Source organism: Magnolia sinica, chromosome 1, assembly GCF_029962835.1.
Source record: "Magnolia sinica isolate HGM2019 chromosome 1, MsV1, whole genome shotgun sequence".
NCBI lineage: Eukaryota > Viridiplantae > Streptophyta > Magnoliopsida > Magnoliales > Magnoliaceae > Magnolia > Magnolia sinica.
The window spans coordinates 36,857,297-36,866,044 of record NC_080573.1 but is presented as its reverse complement, the minus strand read 5'-3'; positions in this window follow the sequence as shown (position 1 = coordinate 36,866,044).

Here is an 8,748-nt window from a genome sequence, read left to right as displayed (position 1 = left end):
TGTTATATTAACCGAATTAGAACAAATTAAGAATCTCTAATACAACATATAAGTGAAATAATTTTGCTAATTATATTAATTCATATGGTGAGGCCCACCTTTGATTGATCAGTTTCCAAATTAGGGTCCACAAGCAATCTGATTGGATTACTTTATATCTAACCCTCAACATAGGGTTTGTGATCACCACAACCTAATGTGAGACCCACTAGATCAAATCAAAGTGGCCATCCATCATCCAACAATAATTAAATTTTCTGGACATACATAATATGTTCAATTTTATAAGTATAATTAATTCATTAATCCAGATTTTCAAATTTAGAATCAAATTGATCTGTTTATCATCTATCAATTAAATCGACCACACTGTCGATCGAATCGACACACAGTCAATTGAATCGATGATCTGTCAATCGCATCAACTCGAATCGATTATGTGTCGATCGAATTGACTCGAATCGTCCACGCTGCTGATCGAATTGACACTTTATCGATCAATCGACTTGAATTGATGATATGCTGATCGAATCGACTTGAATCGGCAATATGCCAATCGAATAAACTTGAATCGATGATATGTTGATCGAATTGACTTGAATTGATGCATTGTTGATCAAATCGACTTGAATAGATGATCTACTGATTGAATCAACTTGAATCAATGATGTGTCGATCGAATCAACTCAAATCAACAGTATTTGGACTTGATTCAGTTTTGACAAACCAAATTATAAATTTGAAATTTTTCTACATCTTAATTTTAAAATCCAATTATAAATTTTGGTTATATCCAAACTGACCATTGACCCTCTCATGATTGATCAAGAGAGAGTCCATTAATTACCTCGATCTGAAACCTCCATGGTCCACATCATCTAGAATTACATGATTTATTTAGATTTGCCATTTGATCAGTGTAACCTATCTAATGGTCAAATCGATCTGATATTCGGGATCCCAACATATTTTGAACTTGAAAACCAAATGATCCATGCGGATCTAATCCCACACATCAAGGGGGCTCTACACAATTTTCTACACCAATATGTAAAAGCCAATTGAAGAGAGAATCGTTTCTTCACTGTATAAGTTGTATATATCTACATGATTAACAGGCAGCTAATACGAACCATTTATTGCATAGATCTGATGGAAATAACCTAATTTAACAACCCCCCCCCCAAAAAAAAAAAAAAAAAAAAAAATCGAATCGCCTACCTAGATGAGCTTAACAAGGTTCTCCTTCTCTCTATTTCTCTTTTCCTACGAATGGAGGCTCTAAATCCCCTTGTTGTTTTTTGAAGGGTTTTCTCTTTAAAAATGGAACTTCCACAATATCCTCCCTTAAGAAGGGAGTTCGGTTGAGATGGGGGAGAGGTTGCAACCATGGCCCTCTAATCTCTCCTCTTAATTTAAATATTAAATTTAAATTCATTTTCTTTTAATTTTGGCTCATTATATTTGATACCTTGGGCCAATAATACATAGATTGGAGAGATTTAAAAGGATATTTCCCATAGAATTCAAGATAGGTGGAAGAAATAAAGATGTGCATCTGGAGTTTTATGTGATCTTCATGTGTCACAAACTAAAAGGAAATTTTTATAAGATGGTTATAAGACCCGGTCATGCTTTACAAGATAGAATGTTACACAATTAAAGAACAACATGTTTATATGATGAGTGTAGCTAAAGTGAGGATGTTGAGATGTATGAGGCACACTAAGTAGTAAATAAATGATTCACCCAATTATCTTAAATCAAGTTATAAAAGATTTTTTTAAAAAGAAAAAGGGAAAAAAAAAAAACCCCCAAAATTTAAAAATGCCTGTTATATAATAAAACCAAAAATTCCTAATAACCCATGGTCCAATAAAACCTAATATTCCTAATAATAAATCAAAATTCCTTACATGATTAATTACAAATTCTTTTTGACAAGCACTGGATGTAATTGATCATGTGAACAAAACACCTATCAATGGATATGAACGCATTCCCACAAGTTCCCGTAAAATGAAGTATACAAGCTCCTTTCAAATAATACAAAATTGGTAATATATGTATGTTTACCACTTGTATCATAAATGATACCTTTATATCATATGAGTGATCTCATACTCTCGACCGATGGAGTAATATGATGAATACATCATATATGATACAGTCGATTTAGTGTGAGAGGCCATGGGTTGACCCTAGCTACGAATAAAGCAAATACTAGAGTAAATATTCACATACGAAACTTTTATTGAATTACAAATTTTGGCCCAATTTGATAAAGGTTAGGGATTTGTTATAAAGATAAAGAAAGGAATTATCTTCTATATGTAGAAATATACGTCTAGCTATATATCTACATACATATAGATATGTTGGCTTTCAATTTCAAATATTTGCTAACCTATTTTAAAATAAAAATAGCTATACCCGCATATAGTATGCATGCATTTATCCATATACCATGTATCTACATCATAACAACAACTTTATTTGTGCTCAGAGGGATCTAGATGTCTTACCGAACCCTATTCCACTAAAAGATGTATGTATTCTGATCAAATTTTAAGGAAGTCACTGGAAATATTATGCCCACTAAAGGCATGAAAATAGTGGATAAATTGAGATTTGTCATAGAATAGTTGCTTCAATTTAATTTTGTATTTACTATATCTTATCATAAGTATGTCTATTATAAGTATATAATAACTACAAGGAATGTAGAACTGTTAAAGTGTAACAGTTCATCTTACTTTCTACACAAAATATATGCATGTGTAGACACCCCACCCAGGGCCAATAAATTGATCAGAGCAACCCAGTCAAACCCAGTTAACCCAATCAACTCAATCAAACCCAGCAAACTGGGTTAACCCAGTCGAACCCAGTCAGCCCAGTCAATCCAATCAACCCAATCAACTAAGTCAAATCCAACAAACTGGGTCAACCCATTCAATCCCAGTCAACCCAGTCAATCTAGTCAACCCAATCCGCCCAAAACGAAGCTTGAAACCAAGCCCAATTTAGCCTTGTTCAAGCCTAAACCTATGCCCCTTAACATTTAAGACTACAATAAAGTAAATTTGAGTGAACCATAGGTAATAGACCACACCAGGAGCACCCCTGCAAAATTTGGGGTCAATCTTTGATCTGAGCAGCGACTAGGGTGCCACCTACCATGTGGAATCTCTCCAAATTTTACAAGTTAAGTGGGGTGATAGCATCACCCCTACAAAATTTAGCACGCTTCCATGTTGTGGGAGGCACCACGTGGAAGCTCTCTGACTTTAGCAGGAGAGAGTGCATAGCATGTGGGGTTGCTCCAGTTCACCCATAAATATGTGGTAGATGGAAAAGATTTAGTTGCCCTTCCCTTTCACGAAAATTATGATCCATGCCATCGATCTAACCGTTGAAACTACACTACATGGGAACCAACAATCCAAGCATTTAAACCCTTTTCAACCCTAGATCTTTCAACAATTATAGAAAAATCGACTAGAAACCCTATAAATAGCTCCCCTCCCTTTCATTTCCAGGACATCCACAAATCCCATTTGCTCTGGTAATCCTCCACACACCACCTTCCACATCTCCCCTTCCATCCCTCCACTAATGAGAAGAAGAGTAACATGAAAGGAGTTCTAGCCGAGGTCCACTTAGTCAAGACTAGCCCTCAGTCACCTGAGTTACTAAAGGTCAATTCAGCCACTCAAGTCCATCCTTGTGACAAACTTGTTCATTCTACCATCCAACTTTGATCAACTTTGTTTATTCTTGCATTAACATTGTGCAACATCCATTCCCTCCCCAATCCCCTTACTCATCACATCTATTAGCATTGCATCTCATACATAACACTTCTATCCAGTTGACTCGAGTGTATGCTCCGTGGCTTGTCGAGTTTATCGGATCTTGCCCATCAAAAGCTTGGGTTAACCGATTAATATTCCACTTTGGCAAGTGGGTGAGTCAGTGTAGATTTATCTAACCCCGAGCTACTGCTTGGCAACACTAGTGCATTAACACAACATTCCACACACTTACATATCCTTATTATACAAGAGCTAACTCTAATCCTCAATAGTTTGACTAATCCTATGAAGTTTAGACTGGGCAATTGTATAGGCAAAGAGGGTTCTTAACATCTTCTCGCTTTGTAACCATAGTCTCTTACCCAGAATTTTCGATCGCAGATCAATAAGTCATTTTAGGATAGAGAACTTTTAGATTCTCTCTCCTAACGTTTTTACAGGGTCTAGCTAACTGTGGAATCATAGTAATTAGCTAGTGGAGACTCCAATCAAATATAAGACACCCAATATCTCAATCAAACCACACACCTCAAAAACGACACACATGAGTGCGACCCGCCCATGGTTTGGCATCCATAGCATGATAATGCCCTTTTTTATATTATTTTTCTCTCATCCTTATCTTTTAATAAAGAGTTTCTTACCAGTTCCCTAACGATTTTAATAAATAATTTCTTATAAAATATGAGTGTGTGAATTATTATAATTGATCCTATTGATAGTACAAAGTATAGGTCTGTCATATCTGTAGAGTTGGTTCTAACTCATCTGATATACATCCACTTTAATTGATTCTTTTGTCACCTTGTTGCGAGGTATTTAGGAGGAGAAATGCAACATGGTCCACGTATAATTGCGAGGGATGGTCCATCATGATGAGTACCAACATAGACTAATGGTCTAGCTCGCCCACACGTCAGCCACATCCACAGTGTGGCCGGACGCGGATTAACTACCGAATCCGACAGCAGCCAACTCGCTACTGAAGTGACGTCACCACGTTCTGTGGGCCCCACCATGATGTATGTGTTGTATCCACGCCGTCCATCTATTTGGAGATATCATTTCAGGGCATGAGTCAAAGAATCAGCAGATCCAAAGCTCAAGTGGACCCCCGCACAGAAAACAGTGAGGACAGTGACACCCACCGTTGAAACTTCCCATGATGTTTATTTGAAATCCAACCTGTTTATAAGTTAACACAGACATGTAATAAGGGAAAACACAAATATCAGCTTGATCGAAAACTTGTAGCCCCAAGAAGTTTTTAAGGGTACTCGTTCAATCCTCACTATTTTCTGTGGTGGGGTTCACTTAAGCTTTGGATGTGCCTCGCTCTTTGTTTCGTGCCCTAGAATGATCTCTCCAAATGGATGAACGGTGTGGAGACAACACATACATCGTAGTAGGGCCCACAAAATGCGGTGACGTCACTTCAGTAGCAAGTCTCGCTACTCAGGTTCAGTAGCTAATCCGCGTCCCAATGTGGCGTGCCCGATGGATGGCCCAGATCTCACGGCCACATGCTAATGTAACGAGTGTGGTGAGACAGCACAGCCTTACATTTCTCTTTTCTCACCTGCAAAGCTACCCCAACCATCCAAATCATGGGACGGATTGTTTTAGGAGATATAAACGTTAGGGTGGTCCTTACAAATTTTTTTAACGGTGAAAATCATTATCTCCACTGCTATTTGTAGTGTGGTCCATCTGATCTTTGGATATGATTCATTTTTTGGAAAATGCTCTAAGATAATCTCTAAAAATAGATGAATGATGTAGATATAATAAATACATCACCGTAGGGCCTTGTAATTTTGATCTCCTTTGAACCGTACGTACAACTCGGAACTCGGGGAGCGTCAGTGGTCGTCTTGGCACGACACGGACCTACAGCAGCTATATAGCTGGTGTGTGGTACACCAGCCAATCCTCTTCCCGACCCCGTGATGTCCACCTCGAGATTGGACTTTTTTTTTTTTCTTCTGTATTACAGGTACATGTTGGATGGTCAACCCTCAATAGTCAAAACATAACGAGAGTCATAAACCATGACCTTGCCAGTTTTAGGCCCTCTGGCGGATGGTCTTAACTCTAGATCAGATCATCCACTGCCGTAGGATGAGAACCACATATTTCTCACTTATTTAACAAATACCAATGACTTAGCTTACAGCTAACTACTCACATGCAAAAACATTTCCAGCATTCCAACTTTGAAATCCACTCACTAATTGACTAATGATAACATTCCAATTTAAATAATATAGTCTGCATTTGATTATTTTGGACTCAGATATTCTAGAGACCCAATGTGGTAGGATTTAATTGGGCTGCATGTCATTTTCAGACATAAAATCCATGCAAAGCATATTTGAAAGCTGATTTTACTTGACCCATTTCATCTTGATCAGCAGCATGTGGCCCAAGCAAATACTGTCCTATCACAATCCACTTCTAATTAATTTTACCCGGGATGACAATGAATATTTAACGTTTGATAACAGTATAAGCCCACACTTAGATAGGTCCAAGGCTCGACCTTTGACAGCCCATGCATAATGTTATTTGGTGTCTGGATGGCACAAATTAACGTGTCATTTATTAATCACACGCATGTCAAACGCGTGTTTGATTAATATATATTGCTATGCGAGAGGAATGCTCACGTGTGCACCTTCTTATGTGAGCACACATGCACGCCTTTATACATGTGTCATGGGCATAGAATCTGAACGGTCCATGTGATGTGTCAACCCTTGAAACTCTTTAGACCCAATTTTTAGCCTGATTCAAAACTTTAGTGGGCCATAGAAAAGAGAAATGCAAATCAAGGGAGGAAAATATTTCCTTTTTCTATGGCTCGCTAGAGTTTTGGATTGGACTGGAAATTAGGCTCGTGAGTTTTCAAGGGTGCCGCTACCGTTCAGATTCCGTGCCCATGACATGTGTGCAAAGGTGTGCACGGGTTCTCACGTAAGAAGGTGCGCAGGTGAGCATTCCTGTTGTCATGTGAACGGTTGAAACCAAGTGGCCCATCATCCATAGTTTAAATCAGCAATTTGAACAGTCCAAATTACCATACAACAACGGCATGTGTGCGGTAGAAACAAAGATCACCGTTGATGGTTGAATCAATGATTTAGATGGTCTAGATTGCCTTGCAACGATGCCATGTGTATAGCTGAAACGAAGAAGCCCACCATCGATAATCCACTCAGAGATCTGGACTGCCTGACGTGCTGTACAGCAATGCATGTGTTGAAGTGGCCCACCCTCCATAGTTTAGTACGCGATACTGGCGGTTTGGATTGTAGTACAGCTGCCACAAGTGTACGGTGGAAACTAGGGCTGTACACGAGTTGAGTGAGCTCGGTCAGCCCGCTCTATTCGACTTGAAAAAGCTCCACTCACCTCGGCTCAAAACTGGATTTAGAACGAGTCGAGCTGGTTTTTTAGAGTTCAAAAAAATTTCAAGCCGAGTTCGAGCTTGCCCGAGCTCAACTCGACTTGACTTGATTCGAACCTACTCGGATCGAATTAGATCGGTGACTCGGTTATTTTGATATGAATGTTGCTCGCCGAGTGTTTGATGAAATGAATCAATGAAGTATTGGCTGATGCAAGCAAAGCATGTATGTGAAAGAACCATTTTTATTTTTTTATTTTATAATGTTGGCCTTGCCTATAAGTTGTTTGATGAAATACCTATAAAATCACCGATGTTATTATACATACATTGAGAATTTGAATGTGCAGTCCATGTGTTTGTGAAAATGCTGCACAGGCAAGCTTGGCTCAATCTTAGCTTGAACTTAGCTTGAATTGGCATGAGCTATGAACCGAACCGAGCCGAGCTGACCAGTCAGGCTCGAAGACTGAGCCGAGCCAAGCCAAGTTTGAGCTGGGGTCAGCTAGTGGCCGAGCCGACAAGCTCGACTCAACTGGCGTGCACCTCTAGATTGGAAACCATATAGCTCCCATCCACAATTGAGTCAGCAATTTTGACGGTTTGGATTGCTGCACAACGTTTTCAAGTGCACGGTTGAAACCAAGTGACCCATTATCCAAAGATAAGTCATCGATTTTCAATGGTCTGTAATGCCTTAGCAACTATCTCATGCGTGCGTTTGATTATCCAGAGTGGAATGTTTTTTTAAGGAACTATTTATATTGGTTATTGGACCTTTGATTCAAAGTGTCGGGAGCGGATTAGGTGATACCCCGGATGACCAAGGTGGGTGGGACCCTGACTGTAGGGCTCAGGTTGATGTATGTACCTTAAATCCACACCGTCCAACCATTTTCAAAGCTCATTTTAGGGCATGATTCCAGGAATGAAGCTGACTCAGAGATCTTAGGTGGACCACAAAACAGAAAACAGTCATGATTGAATTGCCACCATTAAAAACTTTATGGATTCCAGTGGAATGCTTATTTGTCATCCAACCTGTTGATAAGGTCACAAACAAATACATGAAGAGACCACACAAATATCATCTTGATCTAAAGCTTTTGTGGCCCACAAGTTTTTAATGGTCAATCACCACTGTTTTCTGTAATGTGGTCCATCTGGGATCTGGAACTGATTCATTTTTTGGATCACCACTGTTTTCTATACTATGGTCGATGTGGGATTTGGAGCTGATTCATTTTTTGGACCATGCACTAAAATTAGCTTTCAATATGAATGGACGGAGTGGATGTAGTCACATACATCATAGTGGGCCCACCTACCTAAGTGGATCCAGGGTCTCACCTAATCCACTCCTCAAAATGTCCTCCTTTTTTTCTCTTTTTTTTCTTTTTTTTTTTTAAATTTTAAGTATATAAATTTGACCAGACGGCAAAGATGGATGATTCGACTATCCACGCATCTAAAATCACCAAAGATGCACCCAGGCCTTGTAAATACTTGAAAGTGGCATTT